Source organism: Maylandia zebra, linkage group LG9 (assembly GCF_041146795.1).
Source record: "Maylandia zebra isolate NMK-2024a linkage group LG9, Mzebra_GT3a, whole genome shotgun sequence".
Taxonomy (NCBI): Eukaryota; Metazoa; Chordata; class Actinopteri; order Cichliformes; family Cichlidae; genus Maylandia; species Maylandia zebra.
In genome coordinates this window covers 34,932,754-34,954,522 of record NC_135175.1, presented here as the reverse complement: position 1 = coordinate 34,954,522, position 21,769 = coordinate 34,932,754, and the positions used below count along the sequence as shown (strand labels likewise).

General features: G+C 40.9%; 1 long non-coding RNA gene across 8 annotated transcripts in view; it reads right to left on the bottom strand.

Annotated features, from left to right (window-relative positions):
* The window catches only part of LOC112432484 (uncharacterized), a 34,910-nt gene extending 13,843 nt beyond the window's left edge, over nt 1-21,067 (bottom strand). Inside the window, exons 1-6 of one of the 8 annotated variants that reach the window (XR_013100233.1) lie at nt 20,815-20,997; nt 17,448-17,594; nt 17,096-17,191; nt 13,852-14,868; nt 9,509-10,263; nt 3,586-7,703 (exon numbers count right to left, since the gene is read on the bottom strand). This is a non-coding gene — a long non-coding RNA (uncharacterized LOC112432484). The other 7 variants (XR_013100235.1, XR_013100231.1, XR_013100234.1 and 4 more) reach the window with 7 other exon arrangements.
* Between the last annotated feature and the right edge of the window lie 702 nt (nt 21,068-21,769).

The following is a 21,769-nucleotide window of genomic DNA, read 5'->3' as shown; positions in this document are numbered from 1 at the left end:
CCTCTTTAAAATGCAGCTCAATTAAACCTAGCTCCAAGAATAATTTTCACCAACAGTTCTGAGATAAGCTGCATGTTATTCTTGGATGCGCTTGTAGGACCGGCTTTAAAATCGCATGACAAAAATATCATACACATTAAAAAAAAACTGCATCACCAACGTAGCCTGGACAACATTTGCTAGTTAGATGAAGTCAGCTATCTCATCGTAGCATATTTATATGCATATTTATAATTATACGGTTCTTGGAGTGAGTGCATACACTCATGAAGTTTAGTAACTTCAGGTCACTGCAACAAGCCCAGGTACAGTTTACCGACGGATGGGTGCAGGACCTTGAAACGCACAGTGTAGAACGAAAGACCATCGTACATATCATAAGTTTACCAGTCTCACAAATCGTCGTCATAAATACACATTCGTTAACCGTTTATTAATAGGACCTTTGAGCTCAACGATAACTAATTAGTAGTGGAAATAATTTCTGGTAGCATCACAGAAATGTAGCAGTGACAATAATATTGTATGCTGTAATCGTACTGGACAATTAGTGATACAAAACAACAGTTTTATCCTGTGAATAAAAGTATATGTTTTTGTCAATGTACCATAATAACAGAAGCGAAACGCAATATTGTGTCAGGACAATTCACTATTTATGCACAATAAACAAAGGAGCATAGCGCGACCATTTCTGTTCAGCGCCAGACTTGCTTGTAACCTATATCACCAATTATTTTATGAAAAATGACGTATTAACTACTAAAAAACACTGACCTTCGTGTAAATGCTTGGAGCAGACTAACCTGTGAGCTGGAGTGTTCTGGGACGTTATATTTGGTCTTTGAATGGCTGCAATCCAGGCCATCCGTCGCGTCTTTGTTACTTCGGAAACATGGCTCGAACAATTTCTCTTCAACGACGTAATCCGATAACAACCGATCTCTTTACCCGTCGGCTTCCCGTGGCTGTCATGCGACCCGCTATTGCAGTTAATAATACAACAGCTTCTTGACATTTTTGTGTTTCTTTTTATCGCTGTATAACTGATTTCAATTGAAAGTCTGTGTGCGCTAGTACCTCTTGCCACGAGTTCCCAGAATCCTTTGCGGTTCTACCCGTGAATGACGTCACATTTTCAATCTCTATATAATATGCATGTTAAATTTTATATTTGGGGTAAAATATCAAGTCTTTTCAAGTAAACCGGTTCAAGTCCAATTCAAGTCCCAAGTCATTGGTGTAAAAGTCCAAGTAAGTCACAAGTCTTAGAACATTTTTTCAAGTCAAGTCTAAAGTCATAAAATTAATGACTCGAGTCTGACTCGAGTCCAAGTCATGTGACTCGAGTCCACACCTCTGGTAACCACTGTCCACTATTGAATCAAGTAAATCCGACATGTTTTTGTCGGTGCAAAAAAAGGAGTTTCGGTAACTGTATGCCTACACAATATTTGGTTGATCTTTGGGTTTTGTTTGACACTAGGTTGATTCTATCATTGAGGTTTGGATTGTTTTCCTTCTCTAAGAGAGAGAAGGATGGTTTTATGCTTGGACATGTTTGCAATGGGCCCCAGTATTTGTTATTATATGAGTGTTTTATTGGTTACGTTTGTTTTTGCTTTCGTTACAGTGCACTGAGATAAGAACATCTGAGAGGTATGATCCACCGGTGGTGATATTTTGGTATTTTGTGAGTTCCTGATTTAACAAATCGGCTCCTTAATCCAGGCCTGAGAGATTGAACTTTAAAGCGCTATGAAATGTTCTTACTGAAAACAGTCGCAAAGTGTTTTTCTCGATGATTATAATGGGCTTGGGAGAAATTCACTTATATGGGACACTGATCGAATGAGAAGTCCTGAGCCTAAAAGGATTGCAGCGAGTCAATCCAGTCCAAAAAAAACCCAAACAAACAAGGAACTGTTTCCTTTAAAATGATGACGTCATCTTGCTGGTGATGGAGGCTTGAATAGGTTGCGTGTCAGACTCCATTATCAGCAATATCTGGTATGAATGTGTGTGGATGTATGCATGTGACTGGACTGTGATGGACTGACAACTAAAAGTTTTAACTGACTTGGTACTGAGAGAAAAACGGTACCGACTTTAGGATTAGTAGATGTTCACAAACAATTCACCCAGCCTCTAAAAGAAGGGTGGATGTTTTGTCTTGCTTTGGTTTGTTTTGTAATAACAGAAGAATGACAGTTTTCAGGGGGAGGCTGTAGCTTCACAGGAGTGTGAACTGCAGACTGAACCCTTTGGTTGCTAATTTTGAGTTACTGATGTTTGCATTAAGAAAATTGTGTTTTAGTAGCTGTGTTTCGATTAATGTATCATATTATATGGTTGGGAATGTTAAATGCTAAAGTGAAGAAAAGGTTTGATTTCACTCATGACTGAACATGTTATTATTAACCATAGTGGGTCACTGTAAAGAGTCAATTAACTTTTATAGAGGTAAAAAAAAACAAAAAAAAAAAAAACCCTCTACCGAGGTCTATGAATAACAGGGGAATGATAGACTTGTCACACGCAAAATAGAGATATGTAATGATAAACACTGGTCCCCGCCTTTTGGGTGCTTTCTTGAAATAGTCAGCAATTTAAAAGTAAGATAGAACCGACAGGGGTGGTGCTGCACAAGAACAAGAGTAAGATAAGTAAAATATTGTGTTTAGTTTTGAGAAGTTTAAATTAAAATGTACCATTACACTCAGAGGATCAATATGAAGTACATGACTGGTGACTGTTCTGTCTTGAGCTTTTGTTTTTACAGCACCCGCTTGACCACACCAACAGTTTCTCGCCACCGAAAAGGGGTACTTGCAAAGAATAGAGGAATATCATCAAAACTGGGAAAGGTAAGCCCCAAAGGGGGTGATAATGCCATAACTTTCACTTATGGTCAAATTCTCAAAATTTGACCCTGAACTTGAAAAAATTCTTTAAACATTTAGAGACAAAGTGGAGGTTTAGATAAACATAATGTCACAAACCACATAAGGATGGAGCACTTGAATCGATAAGATGGTGAATTGATACGCAGTGTAATGTTGATCATGTTGGTTATGTTTATTCCAGTGTGCGGAGCAAGGTTATTATTATTAAAGACAACAAATGAAATAACGAAAACTAGAAGTGGAAAAACATTTGCGTTAACGGAAATAAAATCAAAACAAAGAAGGAAAACTGATTAAAACGGTAATGAAGGTTCACAAAACTAACTAAAATCAACTGGATTTATAGCAAAATGTGTTTAGTTTCATTGATGTGTGCGTGCCCTGCAATAGTCAAGTCAAGGCAGTACGTAAGTTGAGTCATCTGTGTTGCTGCTCCGTCCACGCGCAGAATCATGTCAGGAAAGTCGGGAGAAAGCGCCAGAGTCCAATTTAGGATCACTTTGAATATGACTGTTTTTTAGATATAGCAAGAATCTGGTAGTGGAAAGAGACACAATGTCCTCTTGAGACCCAGGGAGGAAGAAAAAAGAAAAAAGGAAGAGTAGTTTCCTTTTTTCTTTTTCTTTTTAAGATAAATCAAGTGTTGGGACGGTAAAATAAATACATTACAAAAACAAAATTGTTTTTAACTAATTTTATTTAAATTTTACAACAGGTGCACTACAGTGCACAAGGGGAGTTCATTGATCACGAATGTGAAACTAACAACATTCAAGAGCTATTTAAGATAATTAAATGCTCCACGGAAATTTTTGTAAGCAGGAGATTAAAACTTATTTATATAACAATATCATAAAAATGTAGATCAGGGACCAACTTAGAAGTCACTGACACTTCACTAGCTGTAAGCCATTGGTTCAGGAACAAGTGATTGCACAGGGCTTTCTATTTCACAAAAGTCAATTCATTTATGATATCTGAGGAAGTACTGTGATTTTTATTTTTTATTTGGAGACACAAAGGAACATTTGGCACTTCCCACATCTCACATATGTTTTACTGTTTCACCCAACCATTCTACAACTGAAATGCCTTGGACCGTTAACCATTTCAGTGGAGTGAACCATATTTTGCTACACTCTCATCTGATTGGGGCTTCCTTTTCTTGATTTTCGGAGAGAACTTTTCATTACTGGTATTATTCAGGTCTTGTTCACATGTTTGTCCCTGGTTTCTCAGCCAAGAGGAGCTTGAACTCCAGATACTGTGAGTTCTGTTTGCACATTGAGATCACTGATGACTTTTAGCAACGACGTGATCTTGTAGAAACAATTAGGTGTCATGGATTCAGCTATAATTGTGACTCTTATTTTTTTTTTCTTTAGTGGAAAACATTTCTGCATTTTACCCATATTTTATTTTTAACTCAAAATCAAAATTCCAGATTCTCCTACAGGTTGGTTTTGGACCAGATAGGACGACAGTTTTCAGGGGGCCCTGCTGTCATTTTTCTGTAAAGCAAATTTACCTTGCCTTTGGGTATAAATAAAGTTACCTTGACCTTGACTTTCTCTATTACATCTGCCACTGCATCTTGATAATCTTTGTGTGGCTCCTCCTGGGTTCTCACCCTCTCCTATCTGGCTCACAAGACTCTCATCTTCTGAAAAATCTATGTTTGAATCTCGCTCAATTATCCTGTTAAGAATTCTCTCTGCCTTCGTTAAAGAATTGTCTACTAGGAAAAAGTGAAATAAATATAAGTACAAAGTCCCGACGTGCACTAGAGTACACACTAATAAATTAGTCATGTTCTCTGTGAAACTCAATAAGCCTAATTCTTAAAGACTCCTCAAATTATTTACTAGATGTTTATTTTTGAATAAAATAAAAATCTGAGTTTAACAAAACATTTTAAATGTAAATATCATGCTTACCTTTCTTTCATAAAATGTGCTGGTGGGCACGCCAGCCATTTTGAAAAGGTGGGAAAAAAAACAATTGGCAAGGCCACACCCCCATGCATGTGATATAAGGTTAAAGGTACTGTTGTCCTCTCTAAGAAACATCAGGACTTAGAGGAGTGGCAAGTAGAGGATGAGAGCTATAAGCAGAAACTAAATGTGTACTGCAGTGCGCAAAAATGAATTACTGGGTCATCAGGGGGTTATGAGGGACATTTATAAAACTAAAAATCCCACAAACCTTAAAGTGCACTTGAAAAGCTCACACAAGAAGGCTAACCTAGCTTATCTTGAAGAGCTCATCAGGGGGAGCACACTCCCCCTCCTTGAAGAGCTCCCCCACTCAACCCGCATCCCCAGAAAACTGCTAACCCCAGATAAGGCAGCGTGATGCATCCCGAGACAACAGGACTGGGACATCTAAATAAATGTGTGAAACAATCGCCTTCAAAAGGTCTATCAATTCACTTGAACCAAAATTAGGAACACCTGGTGCAGCAAGAGTTAATAATCTTAATACCCAAGGATAAGCAGAAGAGCATGATTGATATAATGGAGCTGGGATTTGGTGACACTTAATTTTTGCAAAACAAAACTAAAACTATAACTGGCGCTAATCAAAACTAAACTGAAACTAAGGATTTTCAGAAAATAAAAACTAGACTAAACTAGCAAAGAATTGGTAGAATTGATTGCAACTGGTAAAAAATTGAAAATCTGGAGGCAAAACTAGAAAAAACATAGAAACTAATGAAAATTGCAAAATGGTTAAAACCCTGGGGCGGAGATTGGCAGATCTGACCAGGGAATGTTATAAAATGGATTGTCAGGACAGTCAGCGTTAAAGCCACTTTCAGTCCATACTAGGATGGCATTGGACATCTTCGGGGCGGAAAAGGGTTGGTGTGACCAAGGTGTGGTTTGGCTTGTTGTATGTATATATTTTGAGATCATATGGCTCTGGATGGACCAGTTACCAGGGCATGGAAGGAGGACAGACTCATTAAATGAGGAGAAGGAATTTCCTGGGATTGGAGATCCTCTGGGTGAGTGGTTGACTGAAAGCATTCATAAAATAAAAGCTATCTGTTGATATTGATTGGTAATAGATTGATAATTGGCCACATTTACAGCTGTATTGACTTGTTGTGGACGTAGTCGACTTCAGGTTTAAGCACTCTAATCAACAGGTTGAAAATAGTGACATTAAAGGAAGAGTATGCAGCGCCACCCTGTCAGACGCCAGTGACGGTGGAGCTCACTGATGAATCAGGTGAGCTGGATTCATGGCTGATTCAAAACTAAGATCCCCCTGCTGTGCTCAGTAAGGGGAGAACAGGGGGAAATAAATTTTAAAAGAGGCAATTATAAACGTTTATGTGCCAAGTGAAACGGGATAAAAGGGGGTGTTTTACTGTTATTTTAATATCAGCATTATTATTGTATGAGAATCATGCAACAAGCATTGCATCGATGATCATTTATTGAAGCTTTTTGACCTTATACTAACATCTGTGTTCCTGTGATTGTTATAACCTCTGATTAATCTTCTATTTACAGGTGTTAGGATAATGATATAATCTTTCTTTGCAGGTGTAACCATGATCATTTTTATACATATTGCAACTTGTTGCTCATTGTAGAGTTGTGCTCAAGTTAATGAGGGTTAAAAGCTACAGTCAGCGCGAATGTCTGACTGATCTATTGAGGGAAAAGGCTTCGAGCATAGAGGGCCGCACGCGCTTACATAACATTGATATCATGTTATTCTTTGTGATTTTTATTCAATTATGTCTTTAAGCTAAGTTTTAAATAGTGGCAGTTGATTAAACGACATTTATTAAAATATTAAATACCTGAGTCAGAACATCACACGCAGATCAATTTATCAATCTGGGAAACCTTGTAGCTGCCTAACCTTTTCTTTTAATGTTCTAGCTCCGTTGATTTGACACATGGGAATGTGTCAAAAAAGGTGGGGGAAGTTGAGCTTTAACATCAAACAAGGATTATTTGAACATTTTTATAACTTCATTTGTGTCTTTAATAACTTAGGAATGGTAAAGCTTAAGCTAATAGTGGCCCGAGAAGTTTCCGGACTTTTGTAGAGAATCAGTGAGAAGCATAGATCATTATTTCCATGTTTAAGCATTAATCATTGAAATGAACTGAATTAATTAGACAAAATTAATAAGTTTCAGATACATCTTGCAATTGTGCTTATGATGAGTTGGCACTTGGTCTTTTGAAGGTCATAAGCTTCGTTCGGCGTGATGGTCCGGACTGATATATTGCAGGTATTGACTTTGAGTGCAGAGGGCTAAATGCATACACGCTTACACACACATAGGATATGATTAGAATAAGTCCCTGGGACATTCTGAATGTTTAGACCAATTCTGAATCACTAGAAGGTCAGTAGATAACAACATTAGATTATTAGGGTTAGGAGGAGAGGTGTTTTGGTTTTCTGTCTCTTACAGAGAAAGGAACAGACACCAGACGAGGTCACAGATATGCGAGGATCCTTGGCAGCAGAGATAGATACGGTGACTGCCGAGACACCAACTGGGTCCAAGGGTGATGGCGTTTGGGCTCCGGGTAGTCACCTCAAAAGGATGGATCCCATAAACACAGCAATAACCATGAAGGGGTTGGCGGAAAACCAGGAACACCAGACCAACGAGGTTCGAAAGGCTCTTGGGCAAAAGGGGGACGCCTTCCTGATCTTTTTCTGGAGGACACACAGGACCCGAGGATACAAGGATCTTTGTTTGAAATCGGGGCAGAATAATCCCCTGATCTGTGCCACGACTGAAGGGTTGTCTAACCCCTGAGGTTGAAGAAAGAAGAGCAGAGGATCACCCAACTGGACGACACTGGTAGCTGCAGCAATAAAATAAAGGCTAAAAGCTCATTGGACAGAGGTTCTAGTCTGAGTACGTCTGAAGGGTATATGGTAGCACCAAATAAAGCTGTGGGAGAACTGGGGAGTGTCATCTGTACCTGCTATTGTTGGAATAATAGTTTTTCTTGCATCTGAACTGCGCAAACACAGAGGTCATCTCACATATGGTTCGCCCATCAAGGGGACAAAGGACGTGAGGAGTGAGAAGAGATGAACCCGGCCACACTGGATTACAGGGTGTTGGTGAGCTCATTATTCTAATGAGCTCATCAGGGGGAATTGTTAGATTGTTAGATTATAATATTGTTAGATTATAATATTATTTTTATTGGGAATTGTTAGATTATAATATTATTTTATTTATTTTATGGCATGTTATGGAGGGCAGGGCTGTGTTGATCTGAGACTGTTGACATTAAAAAGTCCACAGGAGAGATGGTAGCTGATTAAACAAGTGTCATGAAATAATAACAAAATGCAAAGATTGGTGACAGCGCTTAGGCTCTGCCTGTGATTCACTCTTTGCTTCTCTTCTTCCTTCCATCCCATCATTTCATATATCACTCTCCACTTGCTGTCTATCTGAGAACAAGGCACAACTTGCTATTGCAATAAACTATAATCTAATTATCCACACCTAACAACTCCAGCACTTAATCTAAATGATGACAGAAAAATGTTATAGCCCTGCCTTTAGTAGCCTCACACAGCTCCTACTGTTTCCTCCTCATGTCCTTACCAGGCATGTCTGGACAATGTTATATCATGAGTAATATTTTTTTTTAAAAATCCATCTAAATAAAACACACACATTAATAAAATAAAAGGACAGGTAATGTTTGTCGCGCTGTTGCACACACAGCACGCTCGTTTGTTTCAGTTCGTCAGTTGCAATAAGACAGCTTACCAACGTGTACATAATAAGCTAATGCTACTGGGTGCTACACACTACAGTGTGCGCTGTACACCTACTTACTGGTTTTGTCGCATCAGTCTGTGTCTCTGAGTTAACTTGTGTTTCTCCTGCAGCTCCGGACCGCTAAAATGCGTGTGCTCTTTGCAAGCTCATTCCCGGCTCGTAACCAGCGCGTTCTGCCGTCAAGGGCGATCATTGGTTAAATGTGATCATGTGACGGATGCAAGCCAGATCCTTTTATTTAGCAAAACTGTGATTACTAGTTAAATATTATTGTTGAGGGGCACAGACAGGACTCCGCACGCATGCACACATTAAAAATAATAATAATAATTTTTTTTGAAAAGTTGCCTCAACAAAAGGGCACTTTGGGCACCCATCAGGAAAGGGGCGGGTGCTCAAGCCCCTCTAGCCCCCCCCTCTGCACGTGCCTGAACTGGTGTGAAATTATTTGAGGCTTTGAAAGAAAAGGATTTAAGAGCAGGGATTACCAAAGCAGAAGAATAAATATGAAAAACGATTAAAATGTAACTGAAGTAATACATAAAATGAATACATAGAAAAAGCAAGTAGTATTTGGAAAAGAGGAAGAAAATCAAAATGAAAAAGAACTGATGTATATATCCAAATGGGTAGTTTTGATACAATTTTGGTAAAACACATTCCTATAACTTCTATAATGTAGCAAAAGGTACAACTACTAAACACTACGGTTTCCTAAGGGAAGAAATATTAAAATGTATCAGGGATGAAAACTTAGAACATTAAAATTCCCTCAAGTGAAAATAAACTTCATGTACATATCTATACTTACAGCTTCATTAATTTAACATTCACTGCAGGTCCAGAAAGCAGAGCTACCTCATCAGATCCAAGTGTGACATCAGCTGCACTCTTTACAGGAGACTCCAGCTGAACTCTGTGGAGCCTGATCTCAAGGTGTTTAAGTCTGACCCTGAAACCAGAAGAGGATCTTTCTGTCTCGTCAGATTCATTGTGATCCAGTGATTTCAGTCCTGCATGATCACGCTGATGTTTGCGCAGAGCAGATAATGAAGTGAATGATTTTGCACATTGGTAACAGTGAAACAGTTTATTTGCAGCGTGGGATCGTTTGTGTTTGGAGTATGAAGTGAAATTCTTGAAGCTCTTGTCACACTGGTCACAGCTAAATGTCTCTTTCATGTGTGTACGTTCATGTTGGTTACGACTAGCTGAATATGAAAAGCTTCTGTCACAGTGTCTGCACTTGTATGGTGTCTCTCCTGTGTGGATTCGTTTATGCTTTTTAAGGTCACTTGCAGTGGTGAAGGATGACCCACACTGGTCACAGACATGCTTTTTAACCCCACTATGGAAGAGTTCATGGCATTTTAAATCACCTAATGTGGTGAAGCCTCTCCCACATTCTTTGCAGTAGTTCATTTTGTCTCCAGTGTGTCTACGTCGATGTCGATTTAGACTCTGTCGATTACTGAAAGTATTTCCACAAAGGTCACAGCGAAACGCTTTCCCACCACCACAGTGACGACAGGGTTGAGAACTGGATCCATCTGTGCCGCTCTGCTTCTAAACAAAGACACAAACACAGTGTAAGTCGGGGAACTCCTTTAACATTTTTATCCTGAACATTGCCTGAAATAAAGAGCATCTCTGCCAACATCCAGTTACATTTTACTGTTTACATTATAACACTCAACTTAATAGGCGAAAATGACTCTCCATTTTTCCATCTACCGTATTTTCACAACCATAAGGCGCACTTAAAAGTCTTAGATTTTCTTCAAAAAGTACGGCGCGCCCTATAGCGCAGTGCGCCCTGTGTGTTGTAATGAGGACGTAGTAGAGAACACCATGAGAACGCTAAAGGGTGAAGTGTGGCCGAGTTGGATCATTGAGCAAAGAACGAGCGGGAGAAGCGTTTCGACGGTCACCATTCGGCTAAAAGCAGTTTCACTTTCACTTTTTATGAAACTGTGCCATTTTTCCATCAGGACCGGGACTACGGTAGCGCAGCAACTTCCAGCAGATTATAAGGAAAAGCTGGCCATCTTCCGCTCCTACTGCAGCAAACACATCGGCGACAAAAACATCCAGCCCAGCCACATCACAAACATGGACGAGGTCCCGCTCACTTTTGACATCCCGGTGAGTCACACTGTGGAGAAGAAGGGGACCAGCACGGTAGCGATACGCACAACGGGGTATGAAAAGTCTTCTTTCACTGTTGTGCTTGGCTGCCATGCTAATGGACAGAAACTGCCGCCTATGGTGATTTTTACGCGAAAGACTTTGCCTAAAGAGAAGTTTCCAGCAGGAATCATCATTAAGGCAAATGAAAAGGGCTGGATGGATGAGGAAATGATGAAAGACTGGCTGAGGGAGGTGTATGTAAGGAGACCAGGTGTTTTTTTCCACGCATCACCATCGCTCTTAATCTGTGACTCTATGCGTACCCATCTCACAGCCGATGTGAAAAAACTAGTGAAACAAATGAACTGTGAGCTTGCTGTCATTCCGGGAGGCCTGACAAAGGAACTCCAACCGCTGGGCATCGGTGTGAACCGCCCGTTCAAAGTAAGGCTGCGAGCGGCCTGGGAGCGATGGATGACCGATGGAGACCACAGTTTCACCAAGAGTGGAAGGCAGCGCCAGGCGAGTTACGCCACAATTTGCCAATGGATTGTAGATGCTTGGGCTAACATGTCTGCTGGCACTGTTGTTCGAGCTTTCGCAAAAGCCGGCATCATTTCCGAGGAGCCGCACGGCACGGAGAGTGACTCTGACAGTGAAGAAAGTGAACCTGGCATGTTTGATGTAGATTTAGCGCAGCTGTTCAATTCAGACACAGATGAGGACTTCGATGGGTTTGATTGATGATAAAAATGTGAGTACCAAACTCAGTTTTGCTCCTGCTTTATTTTAAATACGCACACTTGTATGCTTGTGTGTTGTTGATGATGACGATTACCGGTAATAGAAATGTGAGTAAGGTACCGAACTCAGGTTTGCTCCTGCTTTATTTTTAAATACGCATACGGTACTTGTACAGTGGGGCAAAAAAGTATTTAGTCAGCCACTGATTGTGCAAGTCCCCCACCTAAAATGATGACAGAGGTCAGTAATTTAATTTGCACCAGAGGTACACTTCAACTGTGAGAGACAGAATGTGAAAAAAAAAATCCATGAATTCACATGGTAGGATTTGTAAAGAATTTATTCGTAAATTAGGGTGGAAAATAAGTATTTGGTCACCTCAAACAAGGAAAATCTCTGGCTCTCACAGACCTGTAACGTCTTCTGTAAGAAGCTTTTCTGTCCCCCACTCGTTACCTGTATGAATGGCACCTGTTTGAACTCATCATCTGTATAAAAGACACCTGTCCACAGCCTCAAACAGTCAGACTCCAAACTCCGCCATGGCCAAGACCAAAGAGCTTTCGAAGGACACCAGGAAAAGTATTGTAGACCTGCACCAGACTGGGAAGAGTGAATCTACAATGGGCAAGCAGCTTGGTGTGAAAAAATCAACTGTCGGAGCAATCATCAGAAACTGGAAGACATACAAGACCACTGATAATCTCCCTCGATCTGGGGCTCCACGCAAGATCTCATCCCGTGGGGTCAAAATGATTATGAGAACGGTGAGCAAAGATCCCAGAACCACACGGGGGGACCTGGTGAATGACCTGCAGAGAGCTGGGACCAAAGTAACAAAGGTCACCATCAGTAACACACTACAACGGCAGGGAATCAAATCCCGCAGTGCCAGACGTGTTCCGCTTCTGAAGCCAGTGCATGTCCAGGCCCGTCTGAAGTTTGCCAGAGAGCACATGGATGATACAGCAGAGGATTGGGAGAATGTCATGTGGTCAGATGAAACCAAAGTAGAACTTTTTGGTATAAACTCAACTTGTTGTGTTTGGAGGAAGAAGAATACTGAGTTGCATCCCAAGAACACCATACCTACTGTGAAGCATGGGGGTGGAAACATCATGCTATGGGGCTGTTTTTCTGCCAAGGGGACAGGACGACTGATCCGTGTTAAGGACAGAATGAATGGGGCCATGTATCGTGAGATTTTGAGCCAAAACCTCCTTCCATCAGTGAGAACTTTGAAGATGAAACGAGGCTGGGTCTTCCAACATGACAATGATCCAAAACACACCGCCCGGGCAACAAAGGAGTGGCTCCGTATGAAGCATTTGAAAGTCCTGGAGTGGCCTAGCCAGTCTCCAGACCTCAACCCCATAGAAAATCTGTGGCGGGAGTTGAAAGTCCGTGTTGCTCGGCGACAGCCCCAAAACATCACTGCTCTCGAGAAGATCTGCATGGAGGAATGGGCCAAAATACCAGCTACTGTGTGTGCAAACCTGGTAAAGACCTATAGTAAACGTTTGACCTCTGTTATTGCCAACAAAGGTTATGTTACAAAGTATTGAGTTGTATTTTTGTTATTGACCAAATACTTATTTTCCACCCTGATTTACGAATAAATTCTTTACAAATCCTACCATGTGGATTCATGGATTTTTTTTTCACATTCCGTCTCTCACAGTTGAAGTGTACCTCTGGTGCAAATTACTGACCTCTGTCATCATTTTAGGTGGGGGAACTTGCACAATCAGTGGCTGACTAAATACTTTTTTGCCCCACTGTATGCGCCCTATGATCCAGTGCGCCTTATGTGTGTGTTAAATACAGTAATGGCACACATAACTGAGACTGCGCCTTTTAGTACAGTGTGTCTTATGGTCGTGAAAATACGGTAGTTCATTTAATATACAAACAATCATATCTAAACAACAAGTTACATCATATTCTTCACAAGTACATATGAAAAGTTCCAATCCAATCGGTCTCACTCCCAATTTGAAGCAAAAATAATTGTTTTTAGTTAGTAAAGAACATAATAAGTCATCTAACACTGACCAGATTGTAGCAGTCATAAATTTGGAAGAAAGGGTAGAAAAGTAATTATTTAGTGTTTTTATGATCATGGAAGAAAAAAATAATAACTGAAACTAAAATCTGATGAACCTCACAACACTAACTTTAACTGCAGTAGAATAACTTAACATGCTAAAACAAATTTAAAGAGCAGAGTTGTTCCAAACAGTCAGGCTTAAAATACAAGATAAAAATATAAATACATACCTCACAGTAACTGCACTTATAGAGTTTCCTTCTGGTGTGGATCTGCTGGTGCCCTTTCAGAGAATGTGGTGCTTTAAAAGTCTTCTCACACAGGTCACATTTATAAGGTCTCTCTTCAGTGTGGGTAAATGTGTGGTGATGTAACTGTGTGGCTGTTGTAAAGACTTTCTCACACTGATCACAGCAGTAAACATCCTGTCCAGTGTGAATCCGCAGGTGTCTTTTTAGGTAACTTATACTACTAAAGGTTTTACCACACTTGTCACAGCTATTCGCCTTAATTCCAGAGTGGGTATCTTGATGACGTCGTAAGTTGCAACTGCGAGCAAACGTTTTACCACACTGATCACAGCTGTGTGCTTTAACTCCAGTGTGGATCAGTTGATGCATTTTTAAGCTTCTAGGATGGGCAAAAGATTTTCCACACAAGTCACAAATGTATGGTTTAACTCCACTGTGGATCAGTTGGTGTGTTTTTAAGTTGTCAGCCCGAGAAAAAGATTTTCCACACAAGTCACAGTAGTGTGCTTTAAATCCACTGTGGACGAGTTTGTGTGTTTTTAAGCTTCCAGCTTCGGTAAAAGATTTTCCACACAAGTTACATCTGTGTGCTTTAACTCCACTGTGGATGAGTTGGTGTATTCTTAAGGTTCCAGACCGGGTAAAATACTTTCCACACAAGTTACATCTGTGTGCTTTAACTCCACTGTGGATGAGTTGGTGTGCATTTAAGTGACTAGGCTGGGTAAAAGACTTTCCACACTCATCACAGCAGTATGCTTTAACTCCACTGTGGATGACTTTGTGTTTTTTCAAGGTTCCAGCCTGGGCAAAAGACTTTCCACACAAGTCACAGCTGTATGCTTTAACTCCACTGTGGACGAGTTGGTGTGTTTTAAAGTTTCCAAGACGGGTAAAATACTTCCCACACTCATCACAGGTGTATTTTTTCTGCCCCTTTCTTCTGTGAGGTTTGTCGGCCTCCTGAGAGCGCTGACTTCTCGCTCCATGTTGGTCCTGCAGTGACAGAGATACAAACAGAGGCAGTGATTAAAATGCAGTCGTGGAACAAACTGAAACTGACTCCATTAGTGGAATCAAAGACGTCAACAAACACGTTGTAGGTCTGTTATCACCACATACTGGAGATAATATCACATTACAAAGAAGTGCTACAATGGGAGTTGTAAGGAAAATGACATAATAAAAGAAGTACTGATCACTGGAGAAAATGACTGTATGAAAAATTGTGAGTTAGCTGATGATATTGTGTGCTGATAAAAACTCTGCCATTGCCGGTCCCAAGGCCATATGAGAAAGGAGGAGGGTTGGGCATGGGGTTAGCAACCCCGCCTTTTAAAACCTCGATTGCTACGGAAAGAGCAAACAAATCTCATCATCGATTGAACCAGGGCGAAGATGATCGGCAACCCTTGATGACAGCAGTGGAGGAAAGCCCTCAGGTCGTTACCTGCTCGATGGTCGATCAAATTTCGACCCAGAAGAAACTACCCGTTATGGAATATGGAATGTACAGACTCCGTTACAAACTGGTAAATTGGCCCAGCTTTAACATGAATACGACTCGTACCTCCCACCATTCATGGGACCCCATTGATGAATGTAGTTTGGCGAAGTCGGTTCAGGACCAGGTGGACGAAGACCTGGCACCCTCCATGGAGCTTTTTCCAGTCGATATCGGACAAATCTGTGTTACCGAAGTCAAGACAATGATCTGAGTCCTCAAGAGTGGAAAGGCCCCTGGCTTGGATGAGGCCCTCCCCGAAATGTTGAAGCACGGTGGACCCCAGCTGGAATTCGCTCTTACATGACTCCTAAACGCCAGCTGGTCAACATCGCGTGTACCTGATGAGACCAAAGGCGTCATCAAACTTCCGAAGAAAGGCGATTTGGGAGAATGTAACAACTGGTGGGGCATCACGCTACTGTCAGTACCCGCGAAGTTACTTTGCCTCGTTCTTTCGAATTGGGATTGATATACCTTTAGTAGTCCCACAAGGGGAAATTTCATGATGCGCAGTGGACGATGAGCAGGCTGGAGTGGCCGGTCCTGTGTCGAGCAAATCTTCACTCTCCGCACGATCATTGAACAAACATTGGAATACCAAAGGAAGAGTTCTATCAATTCCATCGATTTCAAGAAGGCTATCCTACGTCACTATGGAGTCCCCCAGCAGTTTGTATATGCCCTTCATGGTCTCTATGCCAACTCCCGCTGCTGCATCCAGACGGCTGATGGCTGAGAAGATTTCTTTGAGATGAATAGTGGCATGGTAAAGTGCTTTGGGTGCCTTGAAAAGCGCTATATAAATCCAATCCATTATTATTATTATTATTAATACTGGCATGCGTACTATCACCTTTCCTCTTCCTTTTATCAAGTGACTTCATCATGCGACGATCAGCTGACCAAGCTAGTATCGGTGTCCCCTGGAAAAAAGGGCGTAATCTCATCGACTTGGCCTTTTTTCCAGGCAACATCACCCTGTTGGGCTCGGCTCAGTAAGACCTCCAAGAGTCAACTGCAGCTCTGCAGAGGGAGACCATGAAAGTAGGTTTAAGAATCAGTGCCAAGAAGACCAAGGTACTCCGAGTTGGCTATGCACATGCACTAGTTCCTGTCATGATCAACCAACAACGTGCTGAAGAGGTGGAGAATTTCATGTATCTGGTCAGCATCATCTCAAATGACGGGATCTCTGATCGAGATGTCAACATCAAAGCAGAGAAGGCGGCCGGTGTTCTCTGATGTCTCCAACCTATTTGGAAATTGACCTCCCTGAATGCTAGGCTCAAGATCAAACTATTTAACTCTATCATCTTCCGACTGGCACTCAACAAATGCGATCACTCGAAGCCTGAATATGCTTCAACAACGTGGTCTGCGGTGAATCATGAGAATTTCCTATTGGGACCAGAAGATGAACGAAGAGGTCTCACAAAGAGCAGGCACCCACCCTCTAGCTGATGTTGTTGGTGAAAGGCGCTTCCACTTTGGGGGCCTTATTCATCGTCTACCGCCTTATTGCTCGGCCTAAGTGCTAAGTAAGCAAGTGCTGATAAAATATGGTCTTTGTATTTTCTTGTAACTTCTAAGGTTTTTGTTTGTGAATGTAGATTCTGTGTGTATAGAGGAGCCCAGGATGGAAAAGATAAAGCTGCTGTTAACAACCAGCTGTGCACACAACTTCAGCAACAGTGTAACTGTGATCATTTTTCTCACCTTTTGTGTTGAAGTCATTGTTTCCTCTCTAGTGGCTGAGCTGAATCCAAAGGGCTGAAATTGTTCCTCTGCTTCTCCACCAGACTTGTTATTTAGCTGGGACATAAAATGTATAGATATGTAATTTATCCCTGACAAATAGAAGCAGAGCAAATAAACAGTACACTGCTCAGTGACAACAATAATTATGAAGCTTTAAGGTGAAACCCCAGAAACAACTATCCTACTTTTCGGGAATAAGATGCATTAAGCGAAACAAAACAGACTAGTTTATCCCAAGGACAAAACTTTCAATGGGAGCATGATCAGTTACTGAAATATTACCAATGGAGGACCCGACAATTTGACTCACCAGAGAGCGAGACACCAGAAAGTAAAGTGAGGATGGGAAAAGAAAGTATAGTCTCTTTCTTGAGGATACAGAAGTCTTCGTATATCCGCCAGGCTCAGCTCCTCTGACACAACGTCCAAAGCAGCATCTACAGGGTGCTTATTTGGTCTAAGACGAGAGGATTAATCAAAAAACACATCCCTGACCTGGTTAAAATCCCCACCAATTACAATATTTATATTTCCAATATTCCGCACTGTGCTACACACTTCATGAAAAAATTGTGGTTGAGGAGAATTGGGGGCATATATGTTGACCAATGTCACTTTCTGCCCCTGTAGACATGCATCCAAGACCACCCAACTACTCTCCAGATCCGTATAATGATTGAGTACTTGAAAATCCAAATTTCTTCTAATCAATATAACCACGCCTCTTTTCCTACTGGAAAATGCACTAAGGTAAACTTGGGACACCCAGTCTCTTTTCAACTTTAATGATTCCACCTCATCAAGATGTATCTCTTGAATCAAAGCTATGTCTGTCTTTTACAGTTTCAAATATGTGAGGATTTTAATAGCATTATGACACTCCACGACACTATTTTACATAATTCCATGAAACCACGTGAGCCAAAGTATTTTTGGTGTTCCAAAAGAATTCCAGTTGATTGGTTCAGCAGCCCGTCACTATCACATCAACTGCACATTTGAGCTGTTATGATGTCGGGGCAGCATGGGTGCAAGCATCTTTTTCTGCTGATGCCCACGATGCCACTCTGGTATGGCCCATGTCTCCCGTATCAAAAACCACCATTGCACCACAGTAAATGCTGCGCATCATGTTGTCAGCTTTAATAATAATAATAATAATAATAATAATAATAATGGATTGCATTTATATAGCGCATTTCGGGACCCCTCAAAGCGCTTTACAATACCACTATTCATTTACTCCCACATTCATACACTGGTGAAGGCGAGCTACAGTTGTAGCCACAGCTGCCCTGGGGCAGACTGACTGGCTTTACTGTATCTTAGCCAGTGAAACTGGTCAAGCCACTCTCTTTGAATTGTATACACTTGCCCCACTTTTACTGTCAGCGGGCTCTGGCTCGGAGTCGATCATATGTGGCTCATTATCTAATGCTGTCTCCGAAACAGTGTTAAACATAACCTCAGAGGTTGATGGCTCACTGTCAGAGCACTGGCTATGAATTTCGGATGGATCAGGCCTCAACTTCATGACAAATTTATTAATCTTTCTTAAAAGATTTTCTCATTACCCACAGCTACATCTACTTCTATCAGGCCTAGGCCACTCACCTCCCTCTCTCCGCCTGCACCTACAGGAATATCTGGAACACAGTCAATAAAAGAGGTCCCACCCTTGACTATCTCTGATTGGTTTAGACCATGATATGGGCATAATGTGTGTCTGTTGTTAACCACACAGAGACTTTCAGACTGGGTTTTTTTTCTTTCTTGAACGGCTAATCGCACCAGCGTGACGCAAGATTTTTTTTGGTTGCACCATTGAGAAATTAGGTCACGACCTCCAGTGCCCTATTCTAAGGATATTATGTGTTTCCTCAGGGATTAATAATTACATTTATTTAAGTTATATCTATTTTCAATGGTGAGCATTTTCAGCAGTCATACATATATGTGAATATGCCACGCAACACATTACTTGTCAAAAAACTGTGTGTGTTAACTGTGTGTGAAGACCAGTGTTGGGAAGGTTACTCTTAAAATGTATTCCATTACTCAATGACAGAAACATATTCTGAATATGTTACGTAGATTATACTGTAGAAATATGAACAGGTAGAAACGGGTAAAGTGATCGTTTTTTATCGGATTCGGTCGTGGAAGAGATTGTTCAAGCCATGTTTCCGAAGTAACAAAGAGCTGACGGATGGCCTGGATTGCAGCCATTCGAAGACCAAATATAACGTCCCAGAACACTCCAAGCATTTCCACAAAGGTAAGTCTTCTGTTGTAGTTATTACGTAATTTATCATAACATAATTGTTGATGTAGGTTACAAATAAGTCTTCATTTGAATTGAATTTGTTGCGCTATGCTACTTTGTTCACTGTGGCTTTGCGGGCTAATGTTTGTTGTGTTTTGTAGGAAAACCAGCCTACAAAATGCAGGAATGCGATCCAGACTGGCGCCCTCTATCAACCTGGGTCAGACCGAGTTTAAATCTGCTACCATAGCCAGATTTGATCGGTTAAGAGAGAGAGCGATATCAAAACAGCCATGAAAAGTCCTGCATATATGTGCCCACGTGTTGTACTGAAGCAAGCAAGTGATGAATAACTGTTTTCCAGTAAGTTGTTTTGCAATGTTGTTGTTTTTTTTGTTGCATTGTTGATTTGTTTTTCACCGAAGCAGCTAATAAAGCACCATTGAATACAATTTTGCCTCTTTCTTATAAGATTCTATAATAGAATGAAACAATAATGCCAGTTATAAACAAAGATAATAACTGAATGAATTACGATTAAATTAAATTTTATTTCTATTAGATCTGAAAATGTTGTGTAACACTACAACCTAAAACAACAATTAGATTGCGTTGGCCTGTACAGGAGATAAAGGACAAAAATGTAACAACAGCTGTGAAATGGAATAGTCCAAATCACCAAAGTAAACTGGACCTGGGCTTGTTGCAGGGATCTGAAATTACTAAACATTTTGTGAGTGTATGCACTCACACTTAGGACCATATAATAATAAATATGTGCGTGATGAAAGCTGGGCAGCAGGCTAACGTCCTTACTCCACTCTGTATGCTTATATGGGTCTGACCCTTTCACTCCTTTGATTTTTCCTCGTTCTTTGTTTTGCCTTTTCGTCAAGTCTGCCTTTGTACGGACCTGCCGTGTTCTCCGTCGTGTTGTAGATGACTGATTTTGGGGCAAATAAAATCCAAGTAGACATTAAAACCGCAGAATTAATGATTACTGGTGCTGGAAATGCAATACCACTCGTAACTACAATGCAATGCACGAAAGTCACGTGGTCTGTTAATCTCTATTCACTCAGCTTTCGCTGTGAGTTCTATGCTAGCTGAGCGTTAGCATGCCGTCTGTGCAAATGCTTGCAAAGAGCTAAAGTTGTGTTAGCAGCGTTATGTGTTGTTTCTATCCTGGAGGACGTTTCCCGTCTACCATCGCGCTCTCGTTCTTTAGTTCAATAACAACTAGTAATGCCAATGTCCACGCTGTAGACTGCGCCACCATTTTTCAACACACGAACTGAAAACAGCTGAATACAGCGCGAGTGTAAGAAAAGACAGGGGGTAGACGGGCAGACTAACAATTCCAAGGAATTAGACTAAATGATCTCAGTTTCCATCCCTACTAAACACTTACCTTTAGATGAGCCCACAAACAGAGAGAACCTCCGTGATGGAGCCGAAGTCAGCAGACTGACACAACTATCGATAAAAACAATGCTAGTGGGATAGCCTTACTCTTCTTCTTAGTCTTCTTTTAAGTGTAATGGCATTTTGCAAAAGTGCATTACCGCCACCTACTGGACTGGAATGTGGATCAGGAACTGGAAAAAAACGCATCCATTCTAATCACAAATTTCAACAGCTGACCACAGACCTGAGACAGTTTTTCTGGCTGTTTTTCTAATGTAAAATATCTTTAGCTTCTCAAAATTTGCCATTAACGTCTTCCTCTCCTGGACATGTGCCTGGCATTCTAACAGTGCATGCTTAACAGATTCAATTTCTTTGCAGTAAGCACTAAGGGTAGGTTTTGATTATCGATTTATCGATTGAAATCGATTCTTGCTTGGATAATGTCATATCGATTCATTAAAATCCTGAATTGATTTTTTAAATATAAATTTATTTTGCCCGAAAAGCCAGAATCTCAGTTTAAACCTCACAAAATTTCAACAACCACCAAACAGCTAAAACAGTAAATGAGAGCAGGAACACGGATTCTGCACAAAGACGTAAACATAAAGCGCGGACCCGCCGATGCATCAGAATCAGTAAAATGTCCCCTTTCTCACATGGACACGGACCCGCCGTCGGGGCTGAAGCCGACAGATCGCTGACCTCTAGTTAGCACACATTGCCGTTTGGTACTTGTCTGTTTCTTCTCTCTGGTACCTACCCACCCTCTTCCAGTGACCATATTTCTGAATGTTTTATGAATGCTGATATTCCAGTTATCCTGCCACATTCTTGGGACTCTGTATAATTATAATACTTAACTTCAGCTTTGTTTAATGTATCTGCAAATCAAGAGATTATGATTTGAATGACTGTCTTGCCAATACATCTATATCCTCATCCTCATTCCTTCA